The 26,155-nt window shown below is 38.7% G+C and overlaps 1 protein-coding gene across 3 annotated transcripts in view; it reads right to left on the bottom strand.

Moving 5' to 3' along the window:
* Window positions 1-19,521, bottom strand: part of mid2 (midline 2) — a 163,734-nt gene extending 144,213 nt beyond the window's left edge. For 2 of the 3 annotated variants that reach the window (XM_026142955.1, XM_026142964.1), the window contains exon 1: window positions 19,036-19,521. The gene's annotated coding sequence lies outside the window, so the exon portion shown is untranslated. Of the gene's footprint in view, window positions 1-18,773; window positions 18,834-19,035 lie in introns of all 3 variants that reach the window. The other variant, XM_026142972.1, reaches the window with a different exon arrangement.
* Window positions 19,522-26,155: the final 6,634 nt, after the last annotated feature.

The raw sequence follows: 26,155 nt of genomic DNA, 5'->3' as shown, positions 1-26,155 counted from the left end.
AGAATAGGTTTGAGAAACAGCTGTGATGACTTTAAATAGGCAGAGCCATCAGCAGTTCTCATTAGAAGTAAGTAACACATTAAAATAAATAATTAACAACACATTACTAAAATGATTAATTACATAATACATTATGACCCAAGTAATACATCTGTGACATCTGCAATTATGCCCTCTTATTTGATCCCCGTGTAGTCATGATAATTACACAGATAATGTATTATAGTTTTGTTTAAATATTTAAAACTGTCTGCCTGATTCATCACAAAAGAAGAAACCAGAATCATAGTAGTTAATTCTGCTCATGATCTATCGCAGTTGATGGGTTGTTTGAAGTACAGCACGAAGGTTATGTTTTCTTGTGACTGGTTGGCTGCACAAACTAATGTGAATTTAAATCCACTGAGAAGTCAGGGATGCTTGCAAACATTCATATCCAGGACAAATTTTGCTAAAATGTGAAAAAAAAGGTCTTTAGGGCTCTGGAAGCTGTGGCTCAAAAGGTAAGGTGGGCTGTCTACCAATCAGAAGTTTGGATATTGATTACCCGGCACCTCCAGTCTGCATGTCGATGTATCCTTGGGCAAGATACTGAACCCCAAGTTGCCTCCAACATGTGTGTGAGTGAATATTAGGTAAAATAATTAGATATTAAAAAAGTACTAGTATGGATGTGTGTCTAATTGGATAAATGAGGCTTAAAAAAGTGGTTTGAGTGCTCAGTTAGAGCAGAAAAGTGCTATATAAGTACCAGTTCACCCATCCATCCATCCAACCATCCAGTAATCTAAGAGGAGTAACAATTCATGTGAAAATGGAAAATGACACATTTGAGTTTGACCTTGGGTGCAATTTGGATGAAGCTCTATGGGATGATCATCTGATCAGTACTTTAGTGTAGCCATTACTGTGAACTGGTGGGATGGATGGGTAGATGGACAGACTCAAGCTCATCAGTCCTCCGGCCAGATGAGCTAAAAATGTTGAGATGCCTCACCATTAGGTGCAAATTTAAAAGCTTTGTTCAACCTGCTGTAGGTTTCATGATGGCAGCAGCTGTGGAGGCATTTAGCTGACTACGGAGTGACTCTACAGTAATTGTCATTTCAAATATGCACAGAAATCCCTCACTGTTACGTCCAAGTAAAGTATCCTAAGCGACATTAGACAGACAATGAATTTATTATGAATTTATTTTCTACAGTTATTCAGTTTGATTGAACTATTTTCTCTGCATTGCAGGATTTTTTTCAACTGAATTTTTCAACCCATCCAACTACATTTTGGAGTGATCATTAGCCGTGAATAGTTTATTTTCTCAGAGACCGCACACATACACAAATGTACAGAGTAAATGCATTAAAATGCAAACTACTGTGTGCGCTAAACAGAAGCATAATCACCTTACCCATGGCAGGTAAATAAAATAAATAATAGAGAGAAATAAATAAAAACTCTCCATTTTATGGTGTAGTCTCCTGCAGTATTAAATAGCAGTGCTGTAGGAGCTGCTGTTGCTGGTGAAATTCAATACAGTCTGGGTGGCAGGAGTCATGTCCTGAGAAATCCATTATGAAACAGACCTCTTCTTTAGAGAAAAAAGGCCACAGCTTTACATTTCTATGCGTGCGTACACACTGTAACAGCAGCAAAGGGCACTGGTTTTATGGGGGCACCCACTGGGTGCCAAACGGTCCCTTACTCCTCAACACCCCCATCTGTCTTCCTATCATAGTTGTTCCTGTTCATCTCCTTCTCCATCTGTTTCATCCCTCTTCTGTCTTGCAGGCTCTCAGGTGTCTACCTCCACTCTATTTCCTCATATTGCCAAGTATCTGAGGGTTTTTCCTTGTTCTAGTAATTTCTTATTTAAAGTATGTTGCCTTGAAAATATGTTGTATGTAAAATATATGGGAAAAGGTCCTAAAGAGGTAATCAACAAGTAACCATCCAGTCAAAATCTACAGATATTTTAAGTAGACTTTTTGTCTAATTTATATATTATTTATATTATTAGTACTATTTATAATAGTACCTTTCATGATTTATTAATTCTAAGCTTTTCATATCACACACTAGTATAAATGCAGGCTTGCAACCTTATGTCACAAATAGTACAAAGTGAACTGACTACATGAACTAATAATAACAATAATAACTATATGGCTGCCCACTTTATGAAGTGGAACCCAAAATGGGTCACATATGTTTGTGGTGTGTCTCTGTATGTCTGCGAGCAAGAGAGACACTGCAATTTGTTTCTCTAGATTAAAAAAAAACTCCCATCTGACTGTGGCTGATTTTTTTGTTTTTGCTGCACGCTCCAAGCCATTTTATGTACTTCCTTTCCCGCCCTTATGCAGTTTCCTAGAGAATCTTAAAAGAGATTTCAAAAACGCCATTAATTATTAGCATCTCCCTTGTCAGCAAAGTTCAGAGTGAGAGGTGGAGAATAGGCCTACTTCTTGGCAAACATAAAAACACGTCCCTAATTCAAGAATAAAAGTAACTCCCCACATCAGAGGATATTTGAAGCTGTCACTGCTAGACACAGAGGCAAAAAAAAAAAGAAATAGAAGAAAAGATGCCTTAAAAACAGGCCAGTGAGGAAATGTGTGACAGTATTATCTTAATATAACATCAAATTTTCATATGGAGAGGAAAGCTGCGAAAAACATCAAGCTGTTAGGCATATAGTAGGAGGGAAATGTGTTTTGATCCACGCAAATTGATTCATCTTTTTTGCTTAAGGTGTTTTCTTTTATTAAAGTGATAAAAATTCAGTAAAGAATGAATACAGCTGGCTAAATGCAATTAATCCCCAACATACCCCTTTCACTTTCACTGCAATATTTAGTAATTAATCAAGACTCATTTACGACACAAATATATAAATACAAAGAAATGTAATAAACCCTGCAAAAATGAGTCAAACATTAAAAGAGAGACAGTTTCAGTTGCAACACACTTGATTGCTCAAAGCTGAAACCAGGTAGAATGATTACACTCACTCTGCACATGATTATTAAGATTCTCCCAATAAAGATATCAAAGATGTGCAGAATAACTTCACAGCTGAAAAAAAATTTCAAGGACAAAACTGATTCCAATAGAAGAAAGCTACTTTTTGGATATACCATATTTTTATTCTGCTGCCTAAAGTTTAGATGAATGTGAAAATTACATAATTTAAAATGAAAAAAATACATCTTTTTGTGCAAAATAGTGTTTTATATGTGTTAAGACATATTGTATCACGCATTATGCCATATACAGTGGGGCAAAAAAGTATTTAGTCAGCCACCGATTGTGCAAGTTCCCCCACTTAAAATGATGACAGAGGTCAGTAATTTGCACCAGAGGTACACTTCAACTGTGAGAGACAGAATGTGAGAAAAAAATCCATGAATTCACATGGTAGGATTTGTAAAGAATTTATTTGTAAATCAGGGTGGAAAATAAGTATTTGGTCACCTCAAACAAGGAAAATCTCTGGCTCTCACAGACCTGTAACGTCTTCTGTAAGAAGCTTTTCTGTCCCCCACTCGTTACCTGTATGAATGGCACCTGTTTGAACTCATCATCTGTATAAAAGACACCTGTCCACAGCCTCAAACAGTCAGACTCCAAACTCCGCCATGGCCAAGACCAAAGAGCTTTCGAAGGACACCAGGAAAAGTATTGTAGACCTGCACCAGACTGGGAAGAGTGAATCTACAATAGGCAAGCAGCTTGGTGTGAAAAAATCAACTGTGGGAGCAATCATCAGAAAATGGAAGACATACAAGACCACTGATAATCTCCCTCGATCTGGGGCTCCACGCAAGATCTCATCCCGTGGGGTCAAAATGATCATGAGAACGGTGAGCAAAGATCCCAGAACCACACGGGGGGACCTGGTGAATGACCTGCAGAGAGCTGGGACCAAAGTAACAAAGGTCACCATCAATAACACACTACAACGGCAGGGAATCAAATCCCGCAGTGCCAGACGTGTTCCGCTGCTGAAGCCAGTGCATGTCCAGGCCCGTCTGAAGTTTGCCAGAGAGCACATGGATGATACAGCAGAGGATTGGGAGAATGTCATGTGGTCAGATGAAACCAAAGTAGAACTTTTTGGTATAAACTCAACTCGTCGTGTTTGGAGGAAGAAGAATACTGAGTTGCATCCCAAGAACACCATACCTACTGTGAAGCATGGGGGTGGAAACATCATGCTATGGGGCTGTTTTTCTGCCAAGGGGACAGGACGACTGATCCGTGTTAAGGACAGAATGAATGGGGCCATGTATCGTGAGATTTTGAGCCAAAACCTCCTTCCATCAGTGAGAACTTTGAAGATGAAACGAGGCTGGGTCTTCCAACATGACAATGATCCAAAACACACCGCCCGGGCAACAAAGGAGTGGCTCCGTAAGAAGCATTTGAAAGTCCTGGAGTGGCCTAGCCAGTCTCCAGACCTCAACCCCATAGAAAATCTGTGGCGGGAGTTGAAAGTCCGTGTTGCTCGGCGACAGCCCCAAAACATCACTGCTCTCGAGAAGATCTGCATGGAGGAATGGGCCAAAATACCAGCTACTGTGTGTGCAAACCTGGTAAAGACCTATAGTAAACGTTTGACCTCTGTTATTGCCAACAAAGGTTATGTTACAAAGTATTGAGTTGTATTTTTGTTATTGACCAAATACTTATTTTCCACCCTGATTTACGAATAAATTCTTTACAAATCCTACCATGTGGATTCATGGATTTGTTTTTCACATTCTGTCTCTCACAGTTGAAGTGTACCTCTGGTGCAAATTACTGACCTCTGTCATCATTTTAAGTGGGGGAACTTGCACAATCGGTGGCTGACTAAATACTTTTTTGCCCCACTGTAAATAAATAGATTTTGCTTCTCTTCCATTTAAATACATGTATAAATATGACCTTGACATCTCATTGTATTGTTCTGTTAGGATCTTGTAATATTTTAACATCAGTTAACAGCCATATGCTATACTAACATAAGTTAAGTCAGAAACTGTTCTTGACTTATAGCATATGTCAAGTCTGTGTCACTGAACTATGAAGGAAAATGTGAAAAATGTTGCCCATGGTCTCACCTACTAAGAAAAACATAAAGAAAAATATATAGTAACATGACATTTCACCAGCACATGTTCTTCGAAGCCAAAGGAAGTAAGAGCTTAAAGGCAGCTTAAAGGTCAAATTTCTTCTTCCATTTAAGCAATATAATGTCTTATGAAGGAGATACAAAAGCTACCACATTTTTTTATGTGTTGAATAAATTGAAAATATCTTTGAACCACTTAAAAAATGTAATTGCAGCAGTAGGTTGTATGGATACTAACATGTTAAAATGTTTTAAAATACTTAATGACACAAACTGCTATGTTTTAGAAACCTAAACCTAAACCCAAGCTTTACTGTAGACTAGATAATGTAAAACCTTCAAGTGTATAATGGTTTGACTTATTCACACATAAGATGATAAAAGTGTATGTCAAGGTTTGCAAATGGTATAATTTAAATACAAAAATGTAGCATCTCACTGAACACTTTGGAACATAGATTAATTATCAAATCAAAATTTATTTATATAGCACATATTAAAACAACAGTGTTGACCATAGTGCTTCACAGTCAGTAGTAATTATGAAAGACTGATTCATAATTTGAGCCTGACTGATATAATAGTTAGCCATTTTTTTATATTAGATATTTGCTGATGCATCTGCATTGGTGTTTATGAATGCTGATAAATAAAAAATGAAAAACTAACAAAACGATGGGGAAAACACCCTAAAAACATGCTATAAATGTTCATGTTTTTTCCACCACTCGGCAACTTACCTGCTAACAACACGTTTCGAACGCCACAAACACAACAACCAGCTTATTGAAGCACTCGGAGAGAGTGTAAAACAGTAATCCATTATTGTGATAATAAAACTACACATAGCAAATTTTAGCAAAATTTGTTTATGTTTTTTGTGTTTGAAAGACAAAATATTGGTTGCTATGTATTGGATTTTTAAGTCACCAAATTTTGATATTATTCTTAATGTTCCTATATCAGTCGGACTCTATTCATAATGATCCAGCTTTTAAATTATTTGCAAAAAGTTACTAATTTTGCCCCATAGGGATATACAACATAACTTTAATAGAAAACACACATTAAGCACATGGGCTACTCATCTTTTGCCTCTATAGCATCTGAAGTCAGGTACTGTTTCTTTCCTCATTTTTAGTTTTAGTCTTATTATCAAGCATTACTTATGGTCAGCTGGTTGAAGCCTTTGAAAAGCTATATAGCAAAGGAAATGATCAGTGTGTTTACGCGGGGGAATACTGCTCTTAAATGTGAGCACTTTTAGTTAATCGCTTTTCCAAAGTTAATTAATTTAGTCAAATTGATTCCTAGCTCCTGGCGTGGTGTCTGGTACAAAATGCTGCTCTTTTGCTAATTAATTTAAAGTAAAGTCAACATTAAAAATAACCCCCAAAAACATGGTTCAACATGAACAATCAATTCTCTGACATTAGTAGAGAATTGGTTGTCTTGCATAAGACGAGTCAGACGATGAAACAGGAGAAAGAGTCTGCCTGGCTTTATTTAAAAGGTAGCAAAATCTAACTAGCAAGCAATGCAGTGGAAGGCTCCCTGATGCTTTAAATAACATAACAGCACAAACTGTTTTAACACAGATGTCTTTTTAAATGTTCAGAGTTCATTTTAATTGGCTGATTGATTAACCAACTGACCGAACATCTCTATTCTGCCAGAGGTTCAAATGTTGCGTTTTTGCTGTCTGCTCTGGTTTTCCACTCTTGGGATTGGACAGCGGTATTTAGTATAAGATACATAAGAGATACATAATAACTCCCAGGGAGCAAATATTAGTCAGCTGCAAAAGCACTAATGCAGTATGACCACTGGGAAAAGAAATGGAAGTTGTCTTTTTTTTTTTTTTTTTTTTTAAATGAAGGAAGTTGTCTTTATACATGGCGCCTCACAAGTGAAGCCTTGTGATTCCATGACAAATGTTTCACCATCACACTGCTTCTGTCCCACAGTTAACATGCAAAGTAGCAAGGATCTAATTACAAGGCAGAAATACTATATGCCACGCTCGATTTGAAGGCACAGGCAAGATCCCTTGGGAAGGACAAGAGAAACTAAGGCTCAATATGCTGTCGACATCGCTTAAAAACGCTGTCATTCTGAGGAGATTAGATTCCCTGTCCAGAATAACTACTGGCTTGATGCACTATTAGGAGGATCATTGTGTTCTTACAGTTTATTGTTGCTGTTGTATGTGAATGTTGGGTTATAACCACATTAGCATACACACAAAATAATAAGTAAGCGAATAAATGATTTTTAAGCACCTTTGACTGACCAATCAATGAAAAATGTGTTATAATTGCAATTTATCCAAGCTTTACAAAATAAATGTAACTGTGTTACAACCAAGAATGCCAGGATAGGACCAGAATAATGAGGCAGTCACATAAGTACAAACCTGTCAGTTGGTGATGTAATGTTCATTAAAACAGAGTAAAAAGTGTCTTAGATCTGCTTAGACAGCCTTCTTTTGAAAAAAAGAAAAGAAAAAAAGAAATCAGTTCAAAGTACTTGGGGCAATGTTTGGGAAAAAGAAAATCCAAACCTTTTCTTCTCTCTGCCTGCAGGCAGAGAGAAGAACGGGACTATAAAATCTACTGGGATATCAAAGAATATCACAAAGAAAATAGCCTTTAACCAATCCACTTGGGTCTCTTAACTCAAAAGTGAATGCGTTAAGGGTGCGATTATGAAGTCACACAGGCAGTGGTGCTGTGATAAAATTTTTACATAAAGCGTCTAGTTCATTATCTCGACCCATTCAAACACAATCAGCAGCACTATGGTTTCACATCTCAGCACATATGAAAGAGTGACAACACCCAGGACCTATTCATATGTTTCACAGCATTTCTGTGATAACCAAACAGACAAACAAACTGGCAGAATTAAAACGTGTGTGTTTTCAATCTTAGATCACATCCTAAACACAGCCGCAGAATGCCGGGGGTTGTGGTGGAGATGTGTTGGGGAGAATGGGCTGCCGGCCTATTCCCAGGAATCTCAGATTGTGTTGGGTTATGTGAGTTTGCTTTTGTTGGGGTTTTCTAAGGATAGGTTTCCTCTCTCTTCAGCTGAGGAATTTAACCAAAGGATCTGAAAAAGCCATGATGTAACAGTAAGTCTTTATTTTCCGTGTGAAAAACCCAGTGGTCGTGGTGGAAAAGGGCAATGATACTAGAAGCACTAGATCCTCCAGAACCTTTTTTTTTTTTTTTTTTAAGTACATCATGCTTAAGTTACTCAAATAAATCAGAGTTCTAAAGTTTCTTGAGTTTTATATCCAGTATTGTGCAATAAACTTTTGTACATCTACACTTTTTATTGACTTCACTGTAGCTTTTTTTGGTTCAAAAGGTCAACGCCTTTTCAGAACTAGAGCTTTCTTAAAATAAATGTGATAAGCTGAGTATTACAGCCCTTGAGTACTATTGAGTTTTATGGAGTTACTGTATCTGACTCATGACCATATGAACCTGTGGCTCACATATACGGCCTTCAGCACTTTCAAGTGTGTCTTACAGTGTCTTAGATTGTGTTGTAAGTATCAGTGCCAACAGATATCTAGTGGCAGTACCAACAGTAGAATTACAGGATTCTCAATATCCAATCTGATACGATGGCAAAAAAGAAACCAAAAGAACTCCAACAATGTTACCCCACAAACTTTAACCTGAACCCCTTTATTAAAAGTTACTTTAATCACTGACATGGTGGTGGCTGACTGTTTGTGTAAAATGTTAACATTTTATTTTATCGACGGGACTCATTCTGAAATATCAGGATGGTTGCTGAATAATTTACATTACAACTATGTGATATAATATTAGTAAAATACATTAGCTTAAGCATTTACATAACATTAGTCACTTTAAACACTTTTAATTGGAACATAGTTGATTTTACAGCTGTATTACAAAAAAGTGATGTGCATTTCAGGATAACAACACAAAGTACTTCCATTATCCACTCTTACTGCCATACTCATCAACACGCTGAGGTGGAGGTATCGCAGCACGTTCACTAGTGAAATTTTTTTCTTTTGTTTGTGACTCACTGCATTTATTCCATTTTTGATGATGTGAAAAATCTTTGTCCCCATTTAGCAGTACAAGAGACTGGCAACCCATCCAGGGTGTACCCTACCCTTTGCCTTATGACAGATGAGATGGGCTCCAGCCTCCCTCCATGAACCCAAACTGGTACTTAAGAAAATGAATGGGTGGATGGATTTATGCAACTATAACCATGCAAGTTTAATTATTTGCTTAAGTGGTATGCAGACTAAACAAATTTCAAGTTTTTCACTTTTCAATATTCTACAAAACCATACAACACAAGCCACCACTTTGTTAATATACATTTAAAACACAGGTTGATTCGAGCCACCAGCCCCTCTCCCTGGTTATTCAGATGTGTGTTAGTTAAATATGGCTGATTGGTCATTTGTTGTTCTGTCAGGTGAAATAGTTGATTCAGTTAAGCAATTAAAAGGGTCTCTGAAAAAACAAACAGACAAACAAACAAAAAAGTGTGACCTTCTAATTTAACACCGCATGCTGGTGTCAAATGATTTCTTCAATCTACAAACCTAAAAATTATCATTCTCATCAACACAGCAGACGAGTAACGGATAATCTAGCTGGAAACTGGCAGCGACGTGCGAAGAACGAAGATGGCCTGCGAGCAGATGATTACAAACTACAAAGGAAAGATTTAGATCATATTTGTAGCCAGGGTGTGTGTATGTGTATCAAATAAATCTGAATAAGACAGAGACGCAAGCAGTAATTGGGAATGACAGACGGGAGGAGAAGACAGAAAGAGAGAAGGAGAGAGAGGAGCGGGAGGAAGTACCGTGTAAGCGTATGCATGCATGTACATGGAAATCCTTACATTGCACTTTGGCAGCAGAGGTCGGGAAGACAGTGAGAGGTTAGGAGTAATTCATCATAGTGAATTCAGCAAAGCCCTACCCACCCAGATCACCCGCTGCTTTTTATAAGTAAAACAAGTGGCGACAGAGGACGGCCAGAGGTCGCTGTCATCTTCAATGCAAACTACTGCAGCCTGTACACCCAACCGAAATCCATGAATAAAGTATGTGATCATTAATACATGTAGTACTGCTATTGAATAGCAAAGTAAGAGGACGGCTGTGATCAAGAACAATTAAAAACGAATAGCTTTTCATGTGCCTGGAGATGGAGTGTATGTTGACATTTACATATGCGGTATTCACAAATTCACGTTCATTGAAGATGGATAAAAATTAGATGATGCTTTATACAGCGTAGCTAAACTAAAGGTTCATTCCAAGTCATTGCTCTTCACTATCAGCAGAAAATCTCTTTCTGCATAATAGTTTTCTTTAAGGGATTTAAATATGAAGCTAAAAAAAAAGACACTTTACAAAGCTGTTGTGTTTCTTGGGAAGGGATAAACTGCAAGTGTGGAATTAAGAAGAAGAAGTTGAGACATAACCTTTTTATTTCCTAGCACAGCTAAGTGCCTGTGTTAAGAATGACTGGCAGCTGTTTTTTCTCCTTTGGTTAAACACAATTTGGATAGATTAAGATTACCGCAAGCGGCTTGCTGCTGAGCATCACAACATCAACATCTCTGCCACTGTGTTGGATTACTTAGTTATGCGTAACTTCACCTTCCTGCTCTAAATGCAGTACGTGTCACCTCGGTCATGCAATCTTCCTCTACTAAAAACACTCAAGGGGGAGTTGGTTGATAACATTGAGGAGCATGATCGAGTCATTTAGCTGGCTCTGTGCATGAACAGTAATACTGAACGATAATAATCAAGATGATAAGAATCACAGTCTGATTGAATTTCACATACTGGCATATGTTGAAATTTTACTATATGTGTTCTAAATACATTAAAAACAGCCAGAATCTGTAGAGGAAGTGAAGTGTTAAACAAACCTAAAAATCATATAAAACTGAAAATATCAAAGAATTTGAAGACATAAAAAGTATTGGATATAAAAAAAAGATCTAGTAAGGCCCAGGTAAACTTTATCTACACACAACATGCATGCATGTCCAACTTGCATCCACTGTTCACCTTTTCTTTATGTGGCGCTTCCAACAGAACATTGCTTACTAATAATCAAAAACGGATTTTCTTGCTACTGAAAAATCGGTAGACTAAAGGTTTATAACAGAGGAGTGTATGAACACTTTGCACAGACCGGTTCACCTGCATTCACAGCAAGATGAGCAAGCCCAAGAGAAACGCCAGAAGATGAGTATATAGAGCTTTTGTTCACTGAGAGACAGAAACACAACCTCACAGAGGGCCATGCCATAAATGGAGCTGCATAGCAGTGGTCTCAGAGGATAAACAGTGGTCTCCAAACCATCTCCTGGGAAGTAAACACATCCAAACCCTTACGACATACAAGACCGGAAGATGGGAACCACTTTGTATTTATGGCTGATCCCAGGTCTGAGATAAAGGAAAGCAGCAGAGGAGCGCGTGCAGACGTGTAGTGTTATTTAACTATCAAAGCACATCAGCAATGCTTGCTCGAGCGTGCATACGGCTGAGTTGCGGTTCCTCTCTAAGGCCATGTAAGCACATGACAAAACGTCAGATTAACTTTATAAATGGATGATAAATTCATCTGTCTTCCACCCTCATCTCCATATCTGCCTGTCTGACCATCTTTATCAGGCACTATATGGCCCCCTCACATCACTGTTCTCGCTACAGTTCAATTATCTCCCTATAAGATGGTCTCCTTGTCACTTAATCTCTGGTGTGACAGTGAGACAGACATGACATCAAAATCAGCAACCAGCTCTATCAAAGGGTATCGAAAGGTTGAGTTTAAATAAAGAGGAAAAAACAGTAAGTTCAACAGAGCAGGGGGGGACCAAAGGAAGAATGTTAAAGTTCAGTTCAGTTCTACTTTTTAGAAATGGCCACTTTTTAAACAGACTGTTCGTGTGAATGAAGGAGAAAAAAAACGCCACAGATCCTAGTTTTACTTCCTTTTTATTAGTTAATTTTTACCATTTAAGATGGGACCGCTAAACTTTGGCTGCCTTTTCATCTTAATACAGAAACTAAAGAAAAAACGATTGAATCCTGTGTTGTTTGAAGGCAGTCATCAGCTACCAACAGCTTTTACGGCAGAATGTTTTCTTGCATGCAAGGTTACTCGAGGCATGAGTGGATGCCCTGAATTAATCAATGAGGCTTTAAATGTCAATATGAAACCTTTGACCATTCAGTGATTCATTATTGGGTCTTACGCATGAATGAAGTTTTAGCGATGACTGAAATTCAATTATGCTTTTTGCAGATATTCTGTTTCCTCACATGAAAAATAAAAAGTGTCATTCCAGTGCATTTAGGCCGCGCTACATCTACGTGCAGTATGCCTACTCTGGAGCTTCACTCTGAAATTGGAAAAGCAGCACTATGTTCTTCTGAATGCACAACACATACGATGACTGCTTTGAACTTTCCTTCCCACTTAACATTTAGAGTGAAATACTGAAAAGGGAAAACATTCCTGACATCACAAGAACCACTGTCAGGCCATGCTGGCACAACATGGGTTAAAAGACCTTATACAAATGTATTTAGTCCATTCAGCTTGACTGCATATTGTGACTGTCATCAGTGCAAAAAGTGGGGAAAAATCAATTTGCCGCTTCATGATCCAGTTTTGTCTGCCCAATAAATTTTTAGTTTGTATACTCCGAGAATATCCTTAGATATGAAGTATTACAAAGGCTTTTACCAGATCACACTTCACGTTAATGCGTTTTTATATGGAGGCAATAACATACTGGCTACAGTACATAATGACTAGAGTGTGAAAGCCATAGATACTGGATAGCCAACCATGTGCCAGAGCTTTTGCTGTCCCCATTTGGAGGAGGCAGGAGGGAGAATGTGTGTGTGTATGTGTGTGACTGTGTGGGTGTTTGAGGATAAATGCATGCACATGTGCATGAAGGGCACGGAGAAGGCAGCAGTCTCCCGAAAGAACACTTTGTTTGGAAAGAGCCTCCCATGACCTGGCTTGATCTCGTCCCTCATTTCTTAGGTGGGGGTTGCGCACGCCCATGTGTGTTTGTGTGTGAATGCTCAGTGCTGGGGATTTACAGATCTTTGAAATGGCTGTGCCCCTGAGGATAGGACTGCGCTCCCACCAGTGGCTCACAGTGCTAATCTGACTGACAGCTTGGTCCAGCTTTCAGCCAACAAAACAGCCCACTGGCAAGGTCCAAATACCTGACTGCTGAGGAATGTGATCTGCCATGAGATGACAGAGGAGAAGCTACTCACCCCTCTGTGTGCCTAAGCAAATGCTCAACCGCCTGTATCTCTCTCCCTTTCTACCACTTTTTCTGTCTGCTTGTTTGTCAGCACTACACTGCTAGACCTACACATCCTCGGACTCAGCTGGATATGACAGTTTGACAGGCTGTCACAGTTCTAAAACAGAAAGGCAGTGGGATGACACTGTCACGGTACCCTTCGGCAAGCATTTAGAAAAAACAAAACGTCTTTCAACTTTTGAACCTTCCAAGATTCATTTTTCAAATACGCATTCTTTGATATTTTTTGGTTTAAAGAACTAGTCATCAAAACCAGTATTTTAAAGGAAAGCACTTTATGACTTCACTTAAGGCTTGATCTGTTTGGACACTGGCGATAAGGCTTCTGTTACCACACATATTCACCAATAAGGCAAAGCTACAAAAAAACTCTGCCACGTCAGTTAAAAACACCCCCACAAGCCATCTGTCTTGTTTCTTTTCTCCTTCAGGGGCAAACTGAGAGCTTATTTAGCTAAGATGCCCACTCATCAATCAGCGAGGCTTTTCCATAAGCCATCCAGCACAGCTTGAACTGGAGGACCCTCATAATTGAATATTAAACCCCCGATGAGTAGCAAGGCAAACTGCGATGTTGACTGGAGGCTGTAGTGTTCTGTTGCCGTTGTGTTGGCAGAGATACCTGTGGTGCTGTTCAGTGTAGCGTCAGTTGCATCCTGCCTACCCGAGGTTATTCTGTCACACTGTCACAATTTCCATCTTTTGGATAAGAAAAGTGTCTACAGACAAACATCCAAACTCGCACAGGGGACCACAGATGCAAGCAGGCATGAATCTATTTGGCACGCAAATATGTAAACACAGCTGGCTTTTACTCAATAGGCAGCACTTGTAAGAAGGCTGGAGAAATTGCCTATTGTTCAGTTAAGACAAGAAGTAAACGTGGCTTTGACTGTTTTTATTTTGGTCTGTATTTACCGCAGCATGCAGAAGGAATCTCTACGCAGCTCAAACAGAAGATCAGGGAGCAGCCCATGATTCTGCACTACAAATATAATTGTATTTCTATTAGACCTGAAAGCAAAATAATATTGTGAGATAAGGAGTGAAATTGCAGGGAAATTGCATTTTTCTGGTGTCTTGCCAATATAATCTGATGTATGAAATGGAGGAATGTCACGAAGGAAGGTACTCTTGAAAAGATCAAAATCTGCTTTGCCTGTTATTATAAATTTGGATGTTTTTCCAAAAGGAAAATCCTGTCAGCAATGGAGAGAGAAGCAGAAACCTTAGATTTTAGGTCTGTGTCCTGAAGTGTTAGATCAATGAAAACCAAGGTGTCTGGAGCGCTCCCACAAACATTTTACAGCACATTATCCATGTAGGTTTTCCAATTTATCTATAAGAATCGAGTTTACGTCTACAGATAATGGCATTAATTGTAGCGATATTACATTAACATCCTGAGAGTATAACCAGCCAATTAATTCATTTCTTTAGAGGCAATATACATGTTGGCTACTACAACACGCACAATTTGCCACAAAAATACACATTAATGAGCCACCTCTTCACAAGAAAGCCTTTTTTCCATGGGAAGCTAGAGCCGCAATCCTCAAACGACCCTCCTGCTCTTAAGACAGACCCTGTGATAGCCAAGTGGACTCTTAAAGATATGGATTATTCAGACCCATTCAGGCACCAGTGTGTTGACAGACAGACCTCAGTAAAAACATCCCCATGCTGTATATCCTTTCTGCCTCATTGCTCTATGGGGATAAGCTGACTTACATGTACAGAGAACCTCCCTATGCAAATAATGATTGTGAACAGTGACATTCAAGGACTGCAGCTGCTGCTGCAGACAAACGCACAAAACTGGGATTCACCTATTTGCTATTTTCATTCGATTTTTCCCAAGCATCAAAGTTTAATAGAGTAAATCTCAGAGATACTGCAATATGCAAGCTTACAAATTTTAGTCAAGACTTCAGTAATTATGGTATATGTGGGCTAATTACATCTCTTACATTTTAAAATTGCACCATGGCACGCCATCGGGATTAGTGAGATTAATAATGCTTTCATAATTGCACCTTTATATTATTGCTTCAGGTCAGGTAACATATTTTAAACACCGATGAAGCACAGCACAAAAGAATGTAGACTTGTTTTCATTTATTTGGTTACAAAAATGTGGGGAAAAACATCTTCATATTCATTTTATATAAAGTATTATCACAGATTCTTAAAAAAAAAAAAAAAAAGCATATTTGACAAGTCAGCTTTTGATTTTCTGGCTAGTTCACAATTAGCTACTGGCTGCCAGCAGTAACAAACAGGTACACTACTGTACAGTTGGTATTTACATCTATTCTTGGAAATCGTGCAGCTGCAACCTCGACAACAAACGCCAACCCTCTTTCACAGTTATAATCATCCCAGCACGTAGAAGCTGACTCCCTGTCTCTTTTACAGAAAAAAAAGCACTGCTATTGTCATCAGTATAATGTCTTAATAATTATCATCTGAGGGTGCAACTCGAGACTCGACTAAGACAAGGGGAGAGAAGCGCAGCGTGGATAGACTAGGAGACCAAGCAGCACCCCGTGGATGCATGATGAATGAGGGTGTCAGTTGTGTTCACCCAACTAGCAGTGCAGTCTCTGAAACTGTCAGTCCCCATGCACTGAGACCTGTCTCATTAACCACAGTGATCATGCATTAACAAGACAGGCAGTAAGAGAGCAGGGAAATAAATCATTTTTATAAGATGAACCACCATTTTTAAAAAGAAAAAAAAATTGTAATAGACATTAAATTTGTTTCACTGGTGATCAGCGTTAGAGCTGGGCGATATATCGAGTTTTTAAAACATATCGATATATTTTTATACGAGATATAAGATGTGACAATATCCTTTATATCGATATAGTCTATGTTACGTTATAATTATAGTTGTGGAGCCGCAAGTTTGCCTCTCTTTCGTCCACTTTTGTCTCTACGCAACGTTACTCCGCCTCGCCTTCACTGAAGACAACTCCCCCTCCTCCCCCATCGCTTCACATGCAGGCAGCGACAAGACGGACACGGCAAATCTCCGTTAACGAGTTACTGCGCATCGCCCCATGCGTGGGGCTGGACGGCGTCAACGTGCTAACGAGCTAAACATGCTAACGAGCTAACAGCGCTAACCCTAAAATCCTTTCATTCTCTCAAAAGTTGATAGCGCGCCTTATGTATGAATTCTGGTTGTGCTTGATGGCCGCGAACTGATTTTATGTGGTACACGGCGCTCAGCAATCTGTCAAAAATGTTTGAGTACGACTTTGGTAAGCTACGGAGCTGCACCGCTTGATAGATTGTCGGCGCATTACGGCTACCGAAGAGCTTCGCGGAGTGATACGTACTGTGCATCAACGTAATATTACCGTATTGTGTGTGGATAAGGACCATAAATGGCACCTGTAAGAGACGTGGTTATGAAGCGGATTTCAAACTCCAGGCTATCAGTCACACAGTAAAACTTGGGAACAGAGCAGCTGTGAAATCTGTCTGTCTTTGTTATTACGCTCAGCGTCTTTTAGTTTACATTTTGACTGCACAATTGTGAGCTCTTTGTTTAGCACAAAAACAACCTTGTTTTCTTTTATTTATGGAGCATTATTATTTAATGAATGCTCATAATTTAATTTTGAGTAATTTTTCATGTACATCTGTGCTGTATGTTAATAAAAGTGCCTGTGTGACATCTGGGACACAGCTTTGACTAAGAACTCTCTTTTTGTTCTTACTTTATGGCTTAAAAAAAAAAATCGAGATATATATCTTATATCGCCATCCAGCTAAAAAATATCGAGATATGAATTTTGGGTCATATCGCCCAGCCCTAATCAGCGTGACAAGATATGGCACATTAAAGCTCATCATATGGGTTTGTTTTGGTTGTGCACTAGGATTAGAATGGAAACATTTGCATTGCTGGTAATTACTCCAAGTAGATTTTGATGAAGTATTTGTTATACAATTATGTGAATAATGATGAAGCACTAGGTAACTGTCTCTAACAGTGGGTTCCATTTTCTTACTCCCCACTGTTTTTGGTGTGCTGCATTATTGATAAGGGGCTGACATTTTACACTTTTCTTAAGGCAAAGCCAGAGTCCCTCTACAGTCACCTGCAGCACTGTCTCCACAATAACCAGGCTGACAGTCTAATATCACAACAGGGACTCTGCAGGATTCATATTACATTTATTAGCAGGTTTGTGGTGACAGCATTGGTTTGTGCCTTCTGCTGGACTAGTTTGGCATTTTTATTTAATAACATGAAATTTTCATCACATAAAATCAAAACACATTCAAGACTTGACAACTGGTGTTCCTGCGATTGTTCAGAAAATCGACTTTATATGTATTCCTAAAAAAAATCTCCTTTTAATCTTTCTGGGGGGAAAATGAGAAACTGCCTCTCTTAATGCTGCTTGGAAGCAGCAGGGCGTGGCTGGGAGTCAGCTCAGGTTAGTCCCCGTTTTCCTACATCAGTCATCCTTAAACTTAAAACCACCTGCCCAGTGTGGTGCAAGTCCACCTTGTGCTGTTAAAACAGCTGCAACTGATTGAGACATGGGCATGTGTGAAAAAGCACCAGGACATTAGAAGTGGATCATTTGCCTCCTGCTGGTTTAAGAGTGGAGTCTCAGAGAAGCAGGCTTGTTCTGGGCATCCTGTAAATGCTTTATTGTACTGGGATCTGGCAGTTTGGAGGCCGGGTCAAAACCTTGGGCTCTCTGTCGCATTCCTAGAATCGTTCTTGAACTGTTTTTTGTGGTGTGGTGGGGTGCAAGTGTTCCAATGGGGGAGGCTGTTGCCATCTGGGAGCGCCATTGTCATGAAACATGCCTTGTTTTTCAACGTTTAGGTGGGTACATATCAAAAATAACATCCAATCCACATAAATGCCAGAAACCAAGATTTCCCAGGAGAGCACAGCATTGTAGTTGGACGATGAGTGTCATAGGCTTCAGCTGTAGTAGTGGTTTTAACGTTGTGTTGTAGTATACAATGGCTAAACTGATGAGAGCATAAAGGCTAAAGCATGTTCACCAGTCTTTAATATAATCCACTCCAAAACTCCAAGAGTTCATTCAGAATATTCAACAGCGACATCGTCAACAGGGGTGCAGAAATTTTAGCACTCTTAAAAACTTTTGAGAATAAATTTGCAGGCCACTGTGAACATTAAACACTTGCATTAAGTCCCTGACATAATATTTGCCCACCACAGACGTACAAGAGCGCATTTGTTTTTGTTTTCTCTCACCGTCTTTTTCGAAGCAGAAGATTAGGCACACATTTACACACGTCTTCATGATGCAGGTTTCTGTACACAGATAAGAGCTAGTCATACACTTACTGTATCATTTGACATGGATCATTACACTGTTGCAACCCTGGAACCCACAATACTGCACAGCGTGCGCCTTCCACAAACTAACTCATGCTCCTAGCCAGTGTGTGCACTCTCGTGCATGTTACTCTCGTTATTCCGCCAAAACAACACACATAAAGGAAACACAGCCTACCTCGGCTCGCAGTGACAGCTCCGTACGTCGACTCGCTGCAGGAGATGGCAACAATGTGATGCTCGCAGTAAAGATCGCGGTTCGTAAGCGCAGAAGTTTTGACAAGTCAGTGAGTCACGGAGCACACAAAGAGTGCCAGTCCCTTACTGATCTGTGTAAAGCAAGCCAGTGTACAGGGTGTATGACAACGCCCCGAAACAAAAGTGATCCGGTTGATCCTCCGGTGGATCATTACGATTATTATTAAGGATGTTTCTCTCCAAATTGGCTACGCGCACCGGTGCGCTGCGTTTACCTCCCAAAGTGATCCCCAAAGCAAACGTCCCCTAAGGACACGTGATCAACATACGGGGGACGGGAATAGCTCTCAATTCCCCACACAGTAGCAGCTGGGATCGGTTACACCGCTGCTTTAGAGCCCGTTCAAAAAACCCGAGCTGTGCGCACCCATACTCCTCCTCCTACCATTTTCCCATCCCCTGTGACCTCACGGTGTCGCTGTCATTTGGCTTCACCTTAGCAATTTGGATCGATTAATATAATACACCTGTCGCCTTGGCCCGCTGATTATAAAGACATAAAATTTTACTTATAATTATATGGAAGTTTCCTTTCAGATGTTAACTCACGAATGACTGTAGATAAATGATATTTATTTAGATGACAATATTTCAATGTTGTTTAATAAAAATGAACAACTTAGAATCCTATATGTAGGCTGTACCATTAATCAATGTAAAAATAATACTAATAATAACAATTTTGTCAGGATAACCCTTTTGGGTTATTCCACAATCCAGATTGTTTTCCTTCTTTTCTCACAGGCATATAAATAATTTGTAATCTAAGCCAGTAATGATGTCACTACTCCCAGGCACCAATCACAGTTTAACAGCTGTTACGACCAAGTGTAAGAGATGCTAGACTCATCATTAGCGTTAATTGGTTTGAGAGCCGGTGATAACAGCCATATTTTACATTTCCACATTATTTTTATACCACACCATTCATCGATCGCTGATGTCTTATGTATTGGGGCACTGCCATCCTAGTGGGCGCCACTGCCATCATTTGTCCTGATTTATATGCATATTTTTTTCAATCTTAGGGGTCACGTGGACCCAGCAAATGCTTTACAACACACCAGAGCCAACGATTCCTCTCGCTGTAAAGGTCGAGGCGTTATTCGTTTGTCACCAGTGTGTAGATTGTATGTTTTTTTGTTCTGAAGTCTATTTTTTGTTTAATTTAAATAAAATGTTTCATTTATAAGTCTCATTCTTTAACAACACTGATTTTCAGAAGTTTTTATTGCAAATGAATTCTCAGCTTTTTGTCCTTAAACTGTAATAACTATAAGAATTATTGAATTTTCATAGTCGTAGCCTTAAGATTTTTTTTAGCTGAATAAACATTTAGAAAGCTAGAAAATGTGCCAGCGTTAAAATGTGTACATTATGAGCCTGAAGTTGAAAGGAGCTTCCAATTCTGTAGGTGAGCTAATGTGGGCGTTCTGAAGAGAACCAAGGTTTTATTTTGCTGAATTACTGCCTTCAAACAGCTCTTAAATGCAAATGGGATACAGACTGAATGGTGGAAGAACTGCACTGCCGTACAAGTTGCCATGTTAATTAGTTCCTCTGTGAAAAGCTCAGTATTCAATAGAGACAAGAAGGACAACTGATAGGTAGTCTTTGTTTCTCTGTACCTTTCACCCACAAAACGCAAAACTGGCACTGGCCCTCAGCCTGCTGGAGTACATGTGCTGTGTGCTTGTAAGACAGGTTTTAAAAGCAAAGGGGTGCACAGGACCCCTCACACCTTACACATATGCTTATGGATTAAGTTGATAAACTGTAACTCCAGGGCTCATTGGACTGAATATCAAAGCTTGCAGGTGGATATTTGAGCTGGCATGCAGGGCCTGTAAGACTGTTTGTTCTCTTGTGAACATGCTATTACTGTACAGACAGATTCCAGCTGAAAGTATGAGATGTATTAGTACACTGTGATAGACTTTAACATAGCTGTTGCACACATTTAAAACAGATTTAATTTTTCAAGAAATAACATTTTTATTGCCTTTCAGTGTCACCCAGTCTGCAAAGTGCCATTTTCCACATGAGTAAACCTGTCAAAGAAGTATGTTTATCAGTTTAACCTTCTCGAAATGAGGAATAGCTCATTTCAAAGTGAAATGTGGCAGACTTTCACATTTCACTTTGGTCTTTTATGATGAATGTTATCTGGCTCAAACAAATAAGTTTGCTATTTTCCTGTTCTAACATCCCACAGTCCCAAACACAGTCTTATTAGAACTTAGACTTTACACTGCAGTATTTGGCTCATTTTGTATTGTCACTAAAGGCAGGATTTAGAAGTGAAGAATGTCTGTCAATTTCTTCTCTTGCAAGGACTCATCTACTGTGTTAACAGCTTCATCCTACATAAAAAGCAAACTTACAATGACCCAAATCCTCCATTGATATGTTCAAAGCCACCATTTCTTTTGTGATACTAACAATGGGTGCACTGGAACTTATAAACCTACACCTGTGAGCACACAAAACAGATTTTAAAAGCCACCTTGTGGGGTTTGTGGTCATGGTTAGTATTGTTAGTATTATCTTTTTATAAGTGGACATCGTTTTTGTCTGAAATGTGCATGAAGATCAGCGGCAGACTGTGTGACACTACCATCACTGGTCAGAGGAACACAGAACCAATTCTGCAAAGTTAAAAAAAGAAAAACACTGAATGCAGACATCATCTTTGTTTAATGTCCGCGGATAAAATACACATTGCACATTTAGGCAGGGAAGCTTTGCTAAGTATGTCTGCGTGTAAGTACAGTATGTGAGAAAAGACCAACCAGTGCATTGTTTATGGAGAGCAGTACTAGGAATGCGAAAAAGCTCAGCTGAAGTAAAAAAAAAACTAAACTAAATGAAGCTTATTTTTCTTCCATCCATCCATCCATCCATACATACATACATATATTTATCCATCCATCCATCCATCCATCCATACATACATCCATACATACATACATTTATCCATCCATCCATCCATTTTCATTCACTGTTGTTATATTTCCAGGTTTAGTATTTACTGTTTCTGTTCTGTTTCACTTACTGCTTGCTGTGCTTTTGTTTATGTTTGTTAAACTTTTTTGGGTATGTTTTCAATATAATTTCTTAAAACCCAAGCAAATAACAAGGTCAACAAATTAGCTTTAGCAATAAGAGCTACATTAACTGAAATGGTCTGCTTTTATTTGATGAACACTGACATTTTCTTGATCATTTGCCACAGGAGTTAGAAAGAAATAATAAAATATACAACAAAAAAGGTAGAGAGATTCATTGGTGAATCTGGGCCTTCGTTAGAGCTTCACGGTTTGAAATGAAAAAGAAAAATTCTGTCAATACAACATCAGACCTCAGCAATTCTAAACTGTGGACGTCAATAAAAGTATTTATAAATACTTTTAGAGATAATGCAAAATTCTTCAGCTGAGTGTGTTATTATAATAACACACTCAGCTGAAGAATTTTGCATTATCTCTAAAAAAATCTCCTCCCTTACAAAGAGATTAACCCAAAACATATTGTTAATCATTACAGGGATTATGAATAGTTAACTGAAAATGGGCTAACTGAGGCTGGGGAAAAGTAATAATTAATGAGGCTGGGTACAGATGGGACAGTTTGGGATACTTAATTATGTTTTGGCACTAAAAAATGACCCACTTTTCAATTTTTCTGGTCATGAGTTTTCTACACATGAGTTTAAAGGTATAGCAAGTAAGATTTCCATGTTTAAATGTTCCATAAAAATAGACAACGTTACCATTAAAATTTGAAACCCTTCTGACATCATGTCAAAGGCATCTGTGTGTTGTGTTGCAGGGATATCTATTGACGTGAGCATACTAACAGGATAACCTTGGCTCTGTCCTGTCTTGTTATACTGTCATATCTCAAGAGGTGAGAATGAGTCATTGCAGGTGTCTAGTTTGCATTGTGTCAAATGTGAGAGGAGTAAGTAGTGCCTTGCAAGTAAAGATGGTGCTTTAGTACAAGTGTCATACAGACAATCAAGGGTTAGATGTATTTAATCTGCCATCAGGGGACACTGCTACAGAACAGGGATCATTCAACATCCACCCTGCATGGTGATCTATTAAGAGGATACATATTCACTAATCATGTAGAAGCCTATAGACCTGTGAGTACCAGATATAAAGGTTTCTATGTTGTATATTCATATTTTTATGTATTGTATCTTTAAAATCAACCATAAGAAATCAAATCATATGAAAGTCTCTACTCAAAGTCAGCTTTTGTTAGTTACAAACTAACAAAGAGGATTACAAAAAAAATAATTATGTTTCTATGATTTTTTTTTTTAAATGTGGGAAGTTGTAATTAATAGCTTGAAGTTTTTTTTAAATACTAGCTGAAAATAAAACAAAATGAACTACATTATTTATAATTTCTAATCAGTATTGCATGCCCCGAGAAGAAAGTAACAAGAACTTCCAAGGACTGCATAATGCTTATACATTATGTAACTATGCCAGTGACTAAATCTTTGCTCTGCAGTAGTGCATGTAGTTAAAGTTTAAAAAACATTTCTTTCGTTGAGGAGCTCTGAGGATTTGGCTGTTTTGGTGTGTGACTGTGTGGGATTTTAAGGATCCATATAAATGTAAGTAGCTGCCAGCTGCTGTCTTTCAGCTCACTGACCCCTTGGTTCTCTCACACTGCGGCGCAGCCACAAATAAAATCCTGCAATCATAGTGGATTATGAGGGTCTAAACAGCAAGATGTCAGCTTGCAGGTGGTTGCAGGCGGAGCTTTCACTCTGCTAGGTCTGCTTGAGCCGTAATGATGTCTCAGCTGTGCTACTCTGTAGCACAGCTGAAGAAAAATGAAAAAAAAAATGAAAATGACAAATGCTTTGGTCATCAGTGCATCTCTAACTGTTTGATAAAAATCTGATAAAATGTGTATAAATACATTATTCAAATAAGAAATTCACCATGCTTAAAAATTAATGAAAAATAATACATATTTACATACCGTATAAGGTATTATAGTCATGTGATAACACTTGAAATAACTGTGCTTGGATATGCAGTGGAAAACCAGAGATTATGAAAAAAGAAACCATGGATAAAGTTTCAAAGAATGTCTTTGTTTATGGTTAAAAAACCCTTTAAAGAGCCCATAAAACCACAGATTGCCAGGAAGACAGTATTTTATATTTGTCCATTTTCATTTAAAATCTTGATAGGATTGTATGTTGCACAATGTGTTAACACAAACACTATGAACCCCCAACTAAAGATTTCTTTATCCAACTTGTTATGCTTTGGTTCAATCAATCAATCAGCTATTTGCAATGAATAAATCCGTATCTCTCATGCATCAGAAGATGTTACAGTTGCAGAGTGCAGAAAGAATGTAGTAACAATGTTAACATTACGGGGAAAAACAGCCTTTCAAATGTTCAATGAAAACATGCATGCATAAACCACAAACTTCGCTCTAACAGCGCCAGCAAAAGCTATAATTCTAAATATGTTCTCAAAAACAAAGAAAGCTTCTTAATCCAAAGTCAGAACGTTCCGTGGCTAATATTCTGTTGCAGGATGGAAAAATGCTGCAGCTTTAATCAGCCCACCAGATGGCCTTGCTACTTTCTGAGTGCCCATGCAAGTGCAGGGATGGTTGAAAAACAGTGGAGACAGAGATCTGAGGCAGGATGCTAGTTTGCATTGATGCAATGTGAACGTGTGATGTTTCCAGAGAATACTCTTTGTTATCTTGAGGAAAATATCCTTTTAAAATTATATATTTGTTTATTAATGACAAAGATTAGCCGTGTCAATGATAATATCTGATCAGATTGAGTGATTCAAGGGGTGTACACATGGCAAGTGATGTGATGACCACAGACAATGCAATGTCAACTAAATTTAGTAATTTGTATTGATGATAGGTAAAGCTGTTAATGGTGTAAAGTGGACACAGAATAGAACCAGACAGAAACCTGCGGCAGTGGTCTCATGTCACAGCAGAGTTGAACAGAATATCCAAGCATCTGCTCCCGCCAGCCTAGGAAGCACTGATAGATTAGAAAACCTGGAGGGGTTTCTTATTATCGTGGGGCCTTGTCTATGACAGAATCCTGGTTGGCAGCAGCCCACAAGGTAGTTTTGCCATCCTGAAATTGAATTGGGAAGGATTTAATGGGTTTAAAGGCTTTTGCTCTCAGTGTGATGGAATCAGATAGCGGTGAAAATGCCAGAAAGTTGTGAAAGACAGAAGGTTTGACTGGAGAGAGTGATATGGAAAGAGAAATTGGGCATGGCTGAGGTAAGCTGATGGGAAAAAATACATTTCTTAATTAGCTAATGGTGATATTAGGTATGTATCATTGTGTTGTCTTTATCTAATCTCAAATAAAGATATTATTGCCCTAAAATTGTGCGATGGAGGAGAGGAAGGACAGGGTAAGTCTTTGATACACACATCAAGGTCAATACACAGCATAAGAATGGCTTCCTGTTCCCACTTGCGAACAGGTTCATCTCCCTGTTCTTCCCCAAACACCGTCTGCTAGTGTGGCAGTAATGCTCAGGCTCACCTCTTACCATTCTTGTGCTGTGATTTGACCTTGATGTATATGCCAAAGACTTACTTCGTGAAAAGCGTGAAAAGTTCACTGTTTAGTTGAGTGTCATGGGAGACATTATGTTTCCTATCAAGCTGCACCCAGTTTGGAGTAGAATGCGTCACACGGCAAAATGGGTAAAGCATTAACACGGAAGCTCAGATCATTGAAATAATGAAATGGTTAGCCCAGAGTCATAAACTGAACCCAAGTCAGAATCACAGGAAAATCACTGGTGACAAAATTATAGCTAATAAACCCTTTACACACTTTGCTGAGCTATGGAAGAGACTGGAAGAGGAGTGGAGTAAATTTAAACTGCAGAATAGTGAGAACAGGTTCTCCTACTTCCTAGTAATTTCTCTGAAAACTGTAAACATAAAAAAAAAAATCTAATTTTGCTCGAAGAGATTGCTGTCTCTGTATTTTCCACAAA

Source organism: Astatotilapia calliptera, chromosome 2 (assembly GCF_900246225.1).
Source record: "Astatotilapia calliptera chromosome 2, fAstCal1.2, whole genome shotgun sequence".
Lineage (NCBI taxonomy): Eukaryota > Metazoa > Chordata > Actinopteri > Cichliformes > Cichlidae > Astatotilapia > Astatotilapia calliptera.
This window is presented reverse-complemented; position numbering and strand designations above follow the sequence as displayed.